A 14,297-nucleotide genomic window follows, 5' to 3' on the forward strand; every position below is an offset into this window, starting at 1 on the left:
CATAAAGTGATTGAACACCCATCCCTCAACCAGTGTATATTTTCCACTACCAATGTAAAAATTCTATTTTCAAATTTCATGATTTTTTCCTTCTTGTGTAGATCTAGACTAAGAATTTATAAGAGTTAACTACATCCTTAGAGATGTTTAGATTAAATAGATTAAATATTTTTAAATACCCAAATATATTATAGTCAAAATACAAGAATTTTTTAAATTTATATTAATTTATTTTATTTATTTATTTATATCGTTGGAGCGATAGCACAGCGGTAGGGCGTTTGCCTTGCACGCAGCCAACATGGCCGACCCGAGTTCGATTCCTCTGCCCCTCTCGGAGAGCCCGGCAAGCTATCGAGAGTATCTCGCCCGCACGGCAGAGCCTGGCAAGCTCCCCGTGATGTATTCAATATGCCAGACACAGTAACAACAAAGTCTCCAATGGAGACGTTACTGGACCCGCTCGAGCAAATCGATGATCAACGGGAGGGCCTTTACTTTACTTTAATTTTACAAGAATATAGAAATATTGTAAATGAAAAATATGAAAAATAAACTATAAAATGACTGTACAGGTCAGGGATTTATGAGGTTCTTACCATAACAAGTAGACCACTTGATTTGCATGTATTAGGCCCTAGGTTTGATCCCCAGCATCATAAAATAAACAAGAAAAGAAAATTAAGAAAAAAAGGAAATAAAATTACTGGTCAAAGGAAAGCTGATAAACTACTAAGCCAAAAATATTCACAAATTATGGAAAGGAATACTTCATGATGATTTTTTAAAAGATTCAGTCAATAGGAAGGTTTTAAAAAATTTAAAATTTCTTTGGTGATTAGTAACACAACTTTTAAGAAAGCAAATTGTAGATTGAACAAGAAAAATTTCATAAATCCATAATCATAATGGGAGATTTTAGCGCTATTTAAATAATTGATAGAATAAGTAGACAAGAAAATTGGACCCTGATTTAAACAATATAATCAGGCTGGAGCAATAACTCAGCTGGTAAGGCGTTTGCCTTGCATGTAGCTGACCTGAGTTCAATTCCCAGCATCCCATTTGGTCCTCTGAGTACAAGTACCGCTTGGAGTAATTCCTGAGTGCATGATCCAGGAGTAACCCCTATGCATTGCCGGGTGTGACCCAAAAAGCAAACAAACAAACAAAAAACAATATAATCAACAAATTTGATTTCATTGAATGTTACTGCAGATTTTTCAGACAGAAAATCCTGCTCAAATCCCTCTCTCTCTCTCTCTCTCTCTCTCTCTTCCTCTCTCTCTTTGTTTTAGGACCATGCCCGGCAGTGTTAAGGGCTTATTCCTGGCTTTGACTTCGGGATCACTCCTAGTGGACCTGGGGAAACACTGTCAGTTACGTTATTCATAATTGAGATTTAGACATACAATTCCAGCACCAATCCCATGACCCTGTGAACTTCCCTCCACCGATGCATTCAGGTTTTCTCCAATATCCCCACTTCCCACCCCCAGCCCACCCATTTGATTTATACCTTTTTAAGTTTTGTTGTTAAAATTGGGTCTTATGATTTCAGTGCTGTTGACTCTGTGGTTTGGATAATTAGCTATATCATTCCTTAACACCAAGGGTGTACCTGAATCCCCTTGACTCTTGCCCCTTATTGTTTCTCATCTGTCTCTTATACCCCTCCCCTTCACCCTATTTCTTTCCTCTGTTCACAAAAAAGCTCCAGAAATAACAAAACAGTATATCAAAGTGGCCGGCTACAAAATCAATACACGAAAGTCTGTTGAAATATTATTCATTATATGCAAATAATGAATCAGAGGAGGAGATCAAATAGTCTATTCCATTTGAAAGAGCATCCAATACATTAAGTGCTAGAATCAACAGAGGAGGTGGGAGACCTACACTATGATAACCTCAGAACACTTAAGGAAAAAGTCCTTAGGAAATGGAAGAATATTCCATGCTTGTGCGTGGGAAGAATCAATACTGTAAAAATAGCCATTACATCTAAACTACTATATAGATTCAATACAATCCCTATCTAAATTCAGTCAAAATTCTGGATGTTGTTTGGTCCAATTCCTATGGAAAAAAGTATTATGACCAAACAACTCCATTTTTGGATATCTATTCCCGCGATAGAAAAACATTCATTCAAAAGGATCTACAATATAATTTTTAAGTAAATACCACATAAATGATGATATCATTTAGAATATATTTTAGAATAATTGGATGGGAAAATGCAATATACACAGAATAACTGAATGAAGGAATGCAATGGTTTAAAGGGGGAATGTTTAGATCACCCTTGACCTCAGAGCCTACGGAGAAATTTATTTTATTTTTTTCAATTTTATTTTATTTTATTTATTTTGCGGTTTTGGTCACACCTGGCAATGCACAGGGGTTACTCCTGGTTCTGCACTCAGGAGTCACTCCTGGCGGTGCTTGGGGGACCATATGGGATGCTGGGAATAGAACCTGGGTTGGCCGTATGCAAGGCAAATACCCTACCCTCTGTGCTATCACTCTAGCCCGGAGAAATTTATTTTTTAAAAAATCCAAAGCTTGGTGCCAGAGTGGGCATTTGTCTTGCATGCAGTCGACCTAGGTTCAATCCCCAGCATCCCATATGGTCCCCTAATCTCCACCACAAATAATTCCTGAGTGCAAATCCAGGAGTAGCCCCTGAGTATTGCTGAGTATGACTCAAAAAAGCAGAGAGAGAGAGAGAGAGAGAGAGAGAGAGAGAGATTCTAAACTGGCAGGAAAACTTAACAAATTTGTTAAAATTTTTTTTATGAAGTTGAACTGCTGAAACATTTTCACTGAAATATTTTGTGATGTATCATAACTTGATATTAAAATTCACATAGAAATAAAACAGAAAAACATCTCGAATACTTATTTATTGTCCCCTATTTTTCCACTTAGGGAACTACCAATAACATGAAGAGTTTAAAACATTTAGAAAGGAGGGGTTCTAGCGATAGTACAGCAGGTAGGGTGTTTGCCTTGCACGTGTATGACCAGGGTTTGATTACCAGCATCCCATATGGTCCCGTGAGCACTGCCAGGAGGAATTCCTCAGTGCAAAGCCAGGAGTAACCCCTCTGCATCACCGGGTGTGACCCCAAAAGAAAAAAATTAGAAAGAATAAAAAAGGAACATTTACTTATGATGGAGTATCATTGTTGTTGTTGTTGTTGTTGTTGTTGTTGTTGTTAGCCACACCCAGCATTACTCAGGGGCTATATGCAGTGCTGAGGTTTCAACCAGAGTCTCTGATGCAGCTGCAAGAGCTGGAAGCTCCAAGGCTTACTTCTGGCTTTGATCTCAGAGATCACTCCTGGAGGTGTTTGGGGGACTAACTGTGGTGCTAGGATCAAACTTAGTTCTGCTGCATGCGGGGCAAGTGTCTTACCACTGTACTGTCTTCTCAGACTCGCATATGGATTCTTAAGCACCTTCTCCTTGTGTGTCATGTGCTAACTGGCTGTCTTTTTGGCATATTTGTTATGTGTCTGGCAAGGAAGCACACAGGTTGGTGGCTTCAAAAGGTCTATTGTATAGACCTAATTTGTCTTCTGCAAAGTACCAATAGTTATGCTCTGAAAGCACAGATCTATTTTGAATTCCTGAGCAATTTGTCACAATGGATAAAGAAGGAATGTTTGTGAATCTTACAACTCAGAGGTTCAATGTCCTTATTATGTTCCAAAGGCCTAAACAGTCACCAATCCCAGCAACAGTGGATGAAGGACCGTTTCCTCCAATTCATGCCAATAAAGATTCTTTTTATTTTTTTATTTTTTGAGGCACACCCAGTGATGCTCAGGGCTTACTCCTGACTCTGAACTCTGACTGTGCTTAGGGGACCATATGGAATGCCAGGGATTGAACTCAGGTCAGTCGTGTGCAAGGCAAACACCCTGCCCTTTGTACTATTGCTCCGGCCCTCATTATTATTTTTTTATGATTTCAGTCTCATTGACATGAAGTGGTATTTCATTGTTTTTTTGATTAGCATTTCCCTGATGGCTAGTGACATAAAGCATTTTTTCATATGCCTTTTAGCCATTTGTATTTTCAAAAATAATTTAATTTTATTTTAGGGCCACATCTGGCGATGCTCAGGGGTTACTTCTCACTCTGAACTCAGAAATTTCTCCTGGTGGTGATCAGGGAACCATATGGGATGCTGGAGGTTGAACCCAGCAAGGTAAGCTCCCTATGTGCTGTGCTATCTTTCTGGCTCCACCATTTGTATTTCTTCTTTTAGGAAGTTTCTGTTCATTTCTTCCCCTTTTTTTATGGGTTTGGATATTTTTATTGTCAAGTTCTATTAATGCTTTATATATCTTGGATATTAACCCTTTATCAGGTGAGTGGTAGTCAAATAATTTCTCCAAGTCTGTGGGCTGTCTTTGTATATTCTGGTCATACTTTCCTTTGAGGTACAAAAGCTTTTTTGGTGGGGAATGTGGGACACACCTGGCAATGTTCAGGGCTTGCTCCTGGCTGTGTTCAGGGATCACTCCTGGAGGGCTCAGGGGACCATATGTAATGCTGGGGATCAAACCCGTGTTGGCTGCATACAAATCTAAAGTTCTCCCTGCTGTACAATTGTTCTGCTCCCAGCCTTTTAATTTAATGTGGTCCCTTTTGTCTATCTTTGCTTCCACTTGCCTGGTCAGTGGCATTTCATCCTTAAGGATGTGTCCAGCTTTAATGTCATGCAGATTTTGCCTGTTTTCCTCTATGTACCTTATGAATCAGGTGTGATATTAAGGCCCATTTGGATTTGACTTTTTTGTGTAACTTAAAAAAGAGATCTGAATTTCTTTCTTTTTTTAATTTTTTTTAATTTTTATTTTTTTCTTTTTTTATTAGTGAAACACCATGAGGTACAGTTATAGGCTTACAACTTTTGTGCTTGGGTTTCAGTTATACAATGATCAAGTGCCCATCCCTCCACCAGTGCCCGTCATCCATCACCACGGGTCCCAGCATCCGCCCCCACTCCCCATCCCCCCCGTCCCTTCCTGCCTCTGTGGCAGGGTATTCCCCCTTGTTCTCTCTCTCTTCTTTTGGGTACTGTGTTTTGCAAGAGAGGCTTTGAGTGGCAATCATGTTTGGTCTATAGACTACTTTTAGCATGCTTCTCCCACCCTGGGAGGGTCCTCACAACACCCTTCATTTGGTGCTCTCTTCTCTATCTGAGCTTCCTTTTCACCTAGAACGTGTGGCTGGCCTTCCATTCATGGAGCAAAATTCCTGGTACTAATCTCAGCCATTCCTGGGTGTTAATCTCCCTTTTTGTTGCTTTATGTTCCCCAGATGAATGCAATCTTTCTGTGTCTATCCCGCTCTTTCTGACTCATTTCGCTTAACATGGAGATCTGAATTTCTTACTTTTGCATGTATTTGACCAGTTTTCCTGACACTACTTGTTGAAAAGACCTTCCTTGCTATGCTGCATATTTCTAATCTTTATCAAAGAGTCTGGGCTGGAGCTTTATCAAAGAGTATGGGCTGGAGCATAGCGGTAGGGCATTTGCCTTGCAGGCAGCCAACATGGCTGACTCAAGTTCGATTCCTCCGCCCCTCTCGGAGAGCCCGGCAAGCTACCGAGAGTATCTCGCCCACACTGCAGAACTTGGCAAGCTCCCCGTGAGGTACTCGATATGCCAAACACAGTAACAACAAGTCTCATGATGGAGATGTTACTGGGCCCACTCGAGCAAATCGATGAACAACGGGAGGACCGTGACCATGGACCGTGATCAAAGAGTAGCACTGCACTGTAGCACCGTCCTCCCGTTGTTCATCGATTTGCTCAAACGGGCCCAGTAATGTCTCCATCGTGAAACTTGTTGCTACTGTGTTTGGCAGATCGAATACATCATGGGTAGTTTGTGGGCGAGATACTCTTGGTAGCTTGCTGGGCTCTCTGAGAGAGGCGGAGGAATCAACTCAGGTTGGCCGGGTCAGCTGCGTGCAAGGCAAACAAACGCCCTACCTGCTGTGCCATCGCTCCAGCCCAAAATACAAGCATTAAATACAGAGTATCAAGAACTCTTATATACTCTGAGATTTTATAATTGTTAATATCTTTATTGCATTCTTTTTATCTCTCTTCCATGCACATTTACATAAATTATTATTTGTCTTTACTGGGGCAGGGGAATTCACAGTCATACCCAGCAGTGCTCAGGAGCAATTCCTGACCTTCCTTGGTGGACCGTATGTGGTGTCAGACGTTGAAATCAGGGTGACTGCAGGGTGACCGCACACACAGCAAGAGCTAAACCTGCTGTTCTATCTCTCCATCCTTGTGTGAAATTATTTTTTGTAGGCGGAGGAAAAGACTTGACCCCTTTGAGAAGCCCCACCTATAAACGCATCAGAGAATGTGCCTCAGTCTAGAAACTTCTCAGGAGGAGATGGTGGGGCTCCATGTTTACAAACATCCACTCAGCAGGCAAGGGAGACACACAACTCGTCCCCTATGCATTCTTCCAGGGTAACAGGCATGAGCAACTCTGCCTTCTTGGTCACACCATATGCCTTGAGCTCCCCTTCTACGTCAGGTGTCATTGCAGATGTGATGAGGCATGTGCAGAACTGCAAGACCCTGCCCCATTTCTGGAGATGGGCAAAGCATCTCCTAGATCTCCAAAATTATCAAAGAGTAACTGACCATATACCTAAGGGTCTGTCTCTGGATTTTCAATTCTATTCCATTGACCTGTGACTCTGTCTTTATTCAGCACCATGCTGTTTATATTACTACTGCATTGTAGTATATTTGAAGTTGCACAAAGTGATGCCTCCTATTTTCATTTTCTAGAGGATTGCTTTGGCTATTTGGGGAGATTTCAGGAGTGATTGGTCTATATCTTTGAAAAATGTTTTGGGTATCCTTGCAGTCCCTTGCATTGAATCCGTGTAGAATTTTGGGAAGTAGTTCCATTTTAATGATGTTAATTTTTATTAACAGTTTATGAGTGGGGGATTAGTTTTCATTTCTTTGTAAATTTTTTACTTCTTTAAGTAGGGGGTTTGACAAAAGGAGAGAGAGAACAAAGGAGAATGCCCTGCCACAGAGGCAGGGTGGAATGGGGAAGACAGGGGGTGGGAAGGATACTGGAATCAGTGGCGGTGGAGAATGGGCACTGCTGGAGGGATGGGTACTTGATCATTGTATAACTGAAACCCAAGCACAAAAAATTGTGAGTCTACAACTGTACCTCATGGTGTTTCACTATTAAAAATCTAACTTTTTAAAAAATAATGTTATATAGAAAAATGTTAAATGCAGAAATTTAGGCAAAAATATCAGTAGAGGGTTTGATATTATCTTTGCACAGATTTGTCAATTCTTTTTTTTTTTCAGTTTAGATTTTTATTTTATGCTGAGCTTATTCCCAGGTCATAAGTTTTTGCTTCTTCAGTTTCTTCTGTGATATCTTTTTCTTCTGTTCAACTTCCTCTTCAGGTTTAGGAACAATCTGTTCTTTTTCAGTAAGAATCATCTCAATGTGGCACGGAGAACTCATATAGGGGTTAATTCACCCATGAGCCCTGTAAATTCTGCAGCTCATCTTGGGTGCCTTGTTCAACTGGATATGCTCAATGACCAGAGAATCCACATCTAAACCCTTGAGTTCAGCATTACTTTCTGCATTTTTAAGCATGTGCAGTAAAAACTCAGCACTCTTTTGGGCAAACGACCCTGTGTCCAGCCCCACTGTTTGGCCTGGGCGCACCTGCCAATGCCACCGTTGTAATGCCGGAAGGGCACACACTGCTTCTGCAGAGTGACATCCTTCAAGTACTTAATGGCCTTTCTGATATGCATGCCCTTGATGGTCTGAGCCGTTTCTTGAGTGTTCTTAAAGTGCACGAGAAGGTTCGAGCCCCGGGACTTACATGATTTCGTCGGGTTCTCGGGGTCCAGTGAGTAGTGCACCATCTCGGGACCACTGACGGCCACTCATGGAAGAGCGGTTTATCAATTCTTAAATTAAGTTAATTTCTATCTATTTGATTTTCTGAGGCATAATTGTGAATGGGATTTTTATTTAAATTTCTCTCTTCTAGATCATTATTTGCGTCTAGGAAAGCCACAGTCTTTTTCATGTGGATTTTATAGGATGCCAGTTTACTATACAAATCTATTACTTCTGGGAGCTTTTATTGTGGTCTTTAGGACACCCAGACAGAAAAGGAAGAAACCTTACTAATTGCAGTTGATATGACACTATATTTAAGAAAATTCTAGAGACTACAAAAAAAAGTTCCTAGAAACAATAGTTTTTGAGTCAGTGTTTGCCTTTCCTCTTCAAATGTGTGTGTGTGTGTGTTTTAAGGAATCAGATTGGACTTAATTTTCAAATCCATTCTGCCTCTCTGTGTCTGTCTTTTATTTTTTGACACTCCAGTTTAAAAGTTGTATCACTATGGGGTACACAGTCACAAAATTGCTTATAATTGGCTTCCATCATACAATGTTCCAACATCTGATGACTTCACCACTGAACATTTCCCACCATCAATGACCCCAGTTTCCTCATGGGAAGGGGGGCGTTTCGGTCCGCCCCTCACGCCCTACCGAGGCCACCAGTTGCCCCCCACGCGCGGCTCTCCAGCACGACCACGACTCCAGAGCACAGAAACCAATTTCTTAACTATCTGACTTTCAGTAGAAATACTTCCAGGGTCAATAAGTAAAATAGCAGAAATCCAAAACCAACATTTAATTCTTGAACCCAGCTGTAGAAAGCAAATCACTTCACAATGCTTTTTCAGCATGTCTGATTTGGGGGGGCGGGTAAACTCTAAATAATAGTGGTGAATCTGTTAATGAAACAATGAATCTAATCAAAGCAGATAGAGTGTTAACTAGAATTCATCTGCCTCACAGGGACTGGGAGGGGTGGGGGGTGGGGTCTTATTGGGGTTCTTCATGGTAAAAAATAAGTATTGGTAAAGGGAAATGTGTTTGATATTTTTGCATGCCTGAGACCTAAACCTGAAAGCTTTGTAATCTTTCCCACAGTGATTCAATAAATAAATAAATTAAAAAAAAATGACCCCAGTTTCCCTTTTCCCATCCACATTCCCCATGTGCGTTTATGGCAGACACTTTTCTTCTCTTTCTCCCTCTCTCTCTCTCTTTTCTCTCTCATATTATAGTTTGCAATACAAGTACTGAAAGATTATCGTGTATCGTGTATATCACTTTACCTCCTTTCAGCACTCTCTTCTTGTCAAGTGGTCATTTATAACTATTATTGTCATAGTGGTCCCTTCTCTGTCCTAACTTATCCTCCCTTTTCCCGCCCCCAACTTGTGGCAATTTTCCAATCATGGACCAGTTCTCCTTGCCCTCCTTTCTACTGTCTTTGGATATTAGTCTCATATGATTGTGTGTGTGTGTGTGTGTTTTATTTTTATCCCACAAATGAGTACAATCATTCTATGTCTATCCCTTTCCCTCTGACTCACTTCACTCAGAATGATATTCTCCATGACCAGTCATGACTAAACAAATTTAATGACTTTGTTTTTCCTGATGGTTGCATAATATTCCATTATGTAGACATACCACTGTTTCTTTATAAAGTCACTGTTTTCAGGCACATGGGCTGTTTCCAAATTCTGGCTATATGAACAGTGCTGCTATGAGCATAGAAGTGTAGGTAGCATTAGTGCTGTGCGTTTTTGAACCCTGGAGGATATTCCCAGAGTGGTATTACTGAGTCATGTGGAAGCTCAATTTCTATTTTTTGAGGAATGCTCATATTCTTTTCCAAAAAACTCTGGACCAGTCAGCATTCCAACTAACAATAAATGAGGGTCCCTTTACCCCCTGCATCTGCGCCAGTACTGGTTGTTCTTGCTTTTGAAGTATGCCAGTCTCTGTGGTGTGAGATGATATCTCATTGTTGTTTTAATTTGTGTCTTCCTTATGATTAGTGATGCAGAGAATTTTTTTTCCATGTACTTTTTGACCATTTGCATTTCCTCATTCATTGAGGAAGTTTCTGTTCTTTTCTTCTCCCCAAATTTTGATAGGGTTGGATTTTTTTCCAGTGAAGTTCTACCAGTGTCTTATATATCTTTGATGTTAACTCCTTATTAATGGGTAAATAATTTTTCCCATTCCATGGGCTGTCTTTGTATCCTGGCTGCCATTTCCTTGGAAGTGCAGAATCTTCTTAGTTTAATGTAGTCCCATTTGTTTACCTTTGCGTCCACTAACTGTCTGTGGTTTTTCATCTTTGAAGGTGTCTTTAGCTTCAATGTCATGGAGGATTCTGCCTATGTTTTCCTCTATGTATCTTATATAGTGAGGTCTGATACTGAGGTCTTTAATCCATTTGACTTGACTTTTGTGTATAAAATATATTTTGCCTGTAGCTGTCATTTTCCCAGCACCACTTGTTGCAAAGGTTTTCCTTGTTTCACTTCATATTTCTTGCTCCTTTATCAAAGATTAAATGATCATATATTTGAGGGGTTGTGTCAGGATATTCAACTGTATTACACTGACCTGAAGGTCTGTCTTTATTCTTATACCATGCTGTTTTAATTACTGCTTTATAGTACAGTTTGAAGTTGGGGAAGGTAATGCCTCCCATCTTCTTCCTTTCCCAAGGATTGCTTTAGCTGTTCATGGGGGTTTATTGTTCCACATGAATTTCAGGAGTATTTGATCTATTTCTTTGAAAAATATTCTGGCATCTTTACAGGGACTTCTTTGAATCTTTCCAGGTGTTTGATGTGATTCTCCATTTCTTCATGTGATTAACCCTATTTTCAGTGCCTCATAGTCTGAGAAGATAGTTGATCTGATTTCTATTCTCTTGATTTTCTGGAGGTATATTTTGTGTCCCAGCATGTGGTCTATCTTAGAGAATATCACATTTGCACTGGAGAAGAATGTGTACTTGTCTTTTTGGGATCAAAAAAGTCCTATATATATCAACTTACCCCCCTTTTCCATTTCTTCCTTGAAAGCCAGCACTTCCTTGCATGTTTTATATTTAGTATTTATCTCCTATTGATCAAGAGGTGATAAAGTAGTGTTGATAGTAGTCTCCAACTACTATTAATGTTGCTATCAGTGTCCTCCTTGAAATCTATTAGCAGTTCTTTTAAGTATTTTGCTGGTCACTCACTGATTGCCTATGTTTAGAGGGTAATTTCTCCCTGATATACATATTACTTGATTATTAAGAAATGACCGTCGCTGTCTCTTAAGACCTTTTTCAGCCTAAAATCTGTCACCAGATACTAGTGTGGCCACCTGGCCTATTTGTTTGCTTGAAGAATTGTTATCTAACCTTTTGACTTTGAGTCTGTGTTTAATTTTTAAAAAAATTATTATTAGTGAAACACCATGAGGAACAGTTCTGGACTTACACATTTTTGTGCTTAGGTTTCAGTTATACAATGATCGAGTACCCATCACTCCACCAGTGCCCATTCTCCACCACCAAAAATCCAAGTATTCCCCCCCCCCCCCGCCTCTGTGGCAGGGCATTCCCTATTGTACTCTCTCTCCTTTTGGGTGCTGTGGTTTACAAAAGAGGCATTGAGTGGCAATCATGTTTGACCTATAGTCTACTTTCCGCATGCATTTCCCATCCTGGGAGGATCCTCCCAACACCCTTTCTTTGGTGCTCCCTTCTCTAACTGAGCTGCCTTTCCCCCTAGCATGTGCGGCTGGCCTCCAAGCCATGGAGTGAACCTCCTGGTACTTATCTTTGTTATTCTTGGGTGTTAGTCTCTTATTTTGTTACTTTATGTTCCCCAGATGAATGTATTCTTTCTATGTCTGTCTCTCTCTTTCCAAGCAGGGGGTGTGTTTCCATTTCCTCTTTTATTTTGTGAAGTAGTTGTTTTGTAGTTTTTTTTTTTGTAGAGGTCCTTTACCTCTTTAGTTAGGCTGATTCCGAGGTACTTGATTTTCTGAGGTATGTTTGTGAACAGGATTGCTTTTTTCATGTCACTTTCTTCTCTCTCATTATTTGTGTATAGGAAAGCCATGGACTTTTGGGTATTGATTTTATGACCTGCAACTTTACTATACAAGTCTGTTGTTTCTAGGAGTTTCTTGGTAGAGGTTTTTAGAGTTACCTAATTATAGTATCATATCATCTGTGTATAGTGAAAACTTGATATCTTCCTTTCCTACCTGAATAGCCTTAGTATCTTTTTCTTGCCTAATCATTATTGCAAGTACTTCCAGTACCATATTGAACAGCTGTGGAGAGAGTGGGCATCCTTATCTAGTCCCTGATCTTAGAGGGAAGGCTCTCAGTTTTTCCCCATTGAGGATGATGATTGCTGTAGGCTTGTGGTAGATGGCTTTAACTATATTGAGGAAAGTCCCCTGTATACCCATTTTGGCGAGGATTTTTATCATAAACAGGTGCTGGATCTTGTCAAATGCTTTCTCTGCATCTATTGATATGATCATATGATTTTTATCTTTTCTTTTGTTGCTATGATGGATAATGTTGATTTCCGAATGTTAAACCATCCTTGCATCTCTGGGATGAATCCCACTTGGTCATGGTATATGATCTTTTTGATGAGCTGTTGAATTCTATTTGCTGCTATTTTGTTGAGAATCTTCTCATCCATGTTTATCAGGGATATTGACCTGTAGTTTTCTTTTCTTGTGGTGTCTTTGTTTCCTTTGGTATTAGAGAGACATCGGCTGCATAGAAACTGGGAGAGTTTCTGTTTCTTCAATTTCCTGGAAAAGCTTGAGAAGAACTGGCAATAGATCCTCTTTAAATTTTTTGAAAAATTCGCTAGTGAATTCATCTGGACCTGGGCTTTTGTTTTTGGGAAGACGATTACAATTTCGATTTCCTTGATGTTAATAGGTCTATTCAGGTACTCTAGTTCTTCTTGATTCAGCCTTAGGAGATTATAGGAATCCTGGAATTTATCCATTTCTTCTAGGTTCTCGTTTCATGGCATAGAGACTTTCAAAGTGTTCCTTATAGACAGCATGTGTTCCTTATAGACAGTGTTCCTTATAGACAGCAGCAGAATGTTGGAATCTATCAATTTCTAAGTTCATTTTGCTACTCTATGTCTATTAATTGGTAGGCTTAGACCATTGACATTGAGAGATTATTATTATGGGGTTTTGTTGTCATCTTTCTGTATTAGTTTGGTGTGTCTCTGGGGTTTGTCTTGCCTTAAAGTAGCCCTTTTAATTATTTTAAAATTGATGTTGAGACTATGAAGTTCATCAACTGTTTATTTGTAGAGTTGTGTATTATTCCTTCAAATCTGAATGCGAATCTGGCTTGGTAAAGTATTCTTGGCAAGGCCTTTTTATTTCCCCCCAAAACTAAATTCCGCTTGGGCCCACAGGGTCACTTGAGAGGTTTGCTCAGGGACACTCCTTTACATATTTTATCTCTATCTACAGTTTTAGCCAGTCTGTTTTGGATATGTCTTGTATTCTTTTTATAAGGGTCTTTTTTAGCTGGTATCCTTCAGGCTTCCCAGATCTGGATGCTGGCTTTCTCAAGCTTGGGAACTATCAGCAATAATGTCTTTGTTATTTCCTCCTTGAGGTTGCTTTCCTGTCTTCCTGGGACTGATTCTTGTGTTATTTTTGAGTTCATCCAAGAGTTCTTTTGCCTGCTCTTGATTTATTTTGAGGTTTCCCTCCATCTACTACTATTGCCTAAAGATTTTCTGCATCTCATTTTCAAGCTCACTCATACTGTCTTCAGCTGCTTTTACTCTACTGTAGACGGAATCTACTGAGTTTTCATTTTACCTACCGGATTTTTCAGTATTTCTGTTGTAGTTTCCTTACTTCTGCTGATATCCTCCTGTGTTTTATTGGATGTCGTTCCACTGTTTGAGTTTGTTAAACATCCTCACCCACTTCATCTTTGAATTCTTTATCAGAGAACATCACGATCATGATCATCGTGTTCTTTGATTGCCTGGAGCAGGCACCCGTAATGTCTCTTTCCTAGCCCTGAGATTTTTAAAAAAGCCATATTCAATGCTCTTTCAGGGCTAAGAGAATGAGACCTATCATTGTTACTGGTATTTGGCATATTGAGTATGACATGGGAAGTTTGTGACTCTGCTGTGCGGGCAGGATATTTTTGGTAGCCTGCCGGGCTCTCTAAAGTAAAAACAAGATAATGTCAGGAGCTGGGTTTTATAATCTCTGGGTCTTGGCTGCTGATGGGACCACCTGGCGCCGGCAGCAGCTGGTGGGTGTAACGCCTACCTACTGG

The 14,297-nt window shown here is 40.0% G+C and overlaps 1 pseudogene; it reads right to left on the reverse strand.

The window, feature by feature from the left end:
• Window positions 1–7,392: 7,392 nt before the first annotated feature.
• Window positions 7,393–7,986, reverse strand: LOC130027212 (60S ribosomal protein L17-like; annotated as a pseudogene).
• Between the last annotated feature and the right edge of the window lie 6,311 nt (window positions 7,987–14,297).

This window comes from Sorex fumeus, unplaced genomic scaffold (assembly GCF_029834395.1).
Source record: "Sorex fumeus unplaced genomic scaffold, SorFum_2.1 ptg000036l, whole genome shotgun sequence".
NCBI classification, from domain to species: Eukaryota; Metazoa; Chordata; class Mammalia; order Eulipotyphla; family Soricidae; genus Sorex; species Sorex fumeus.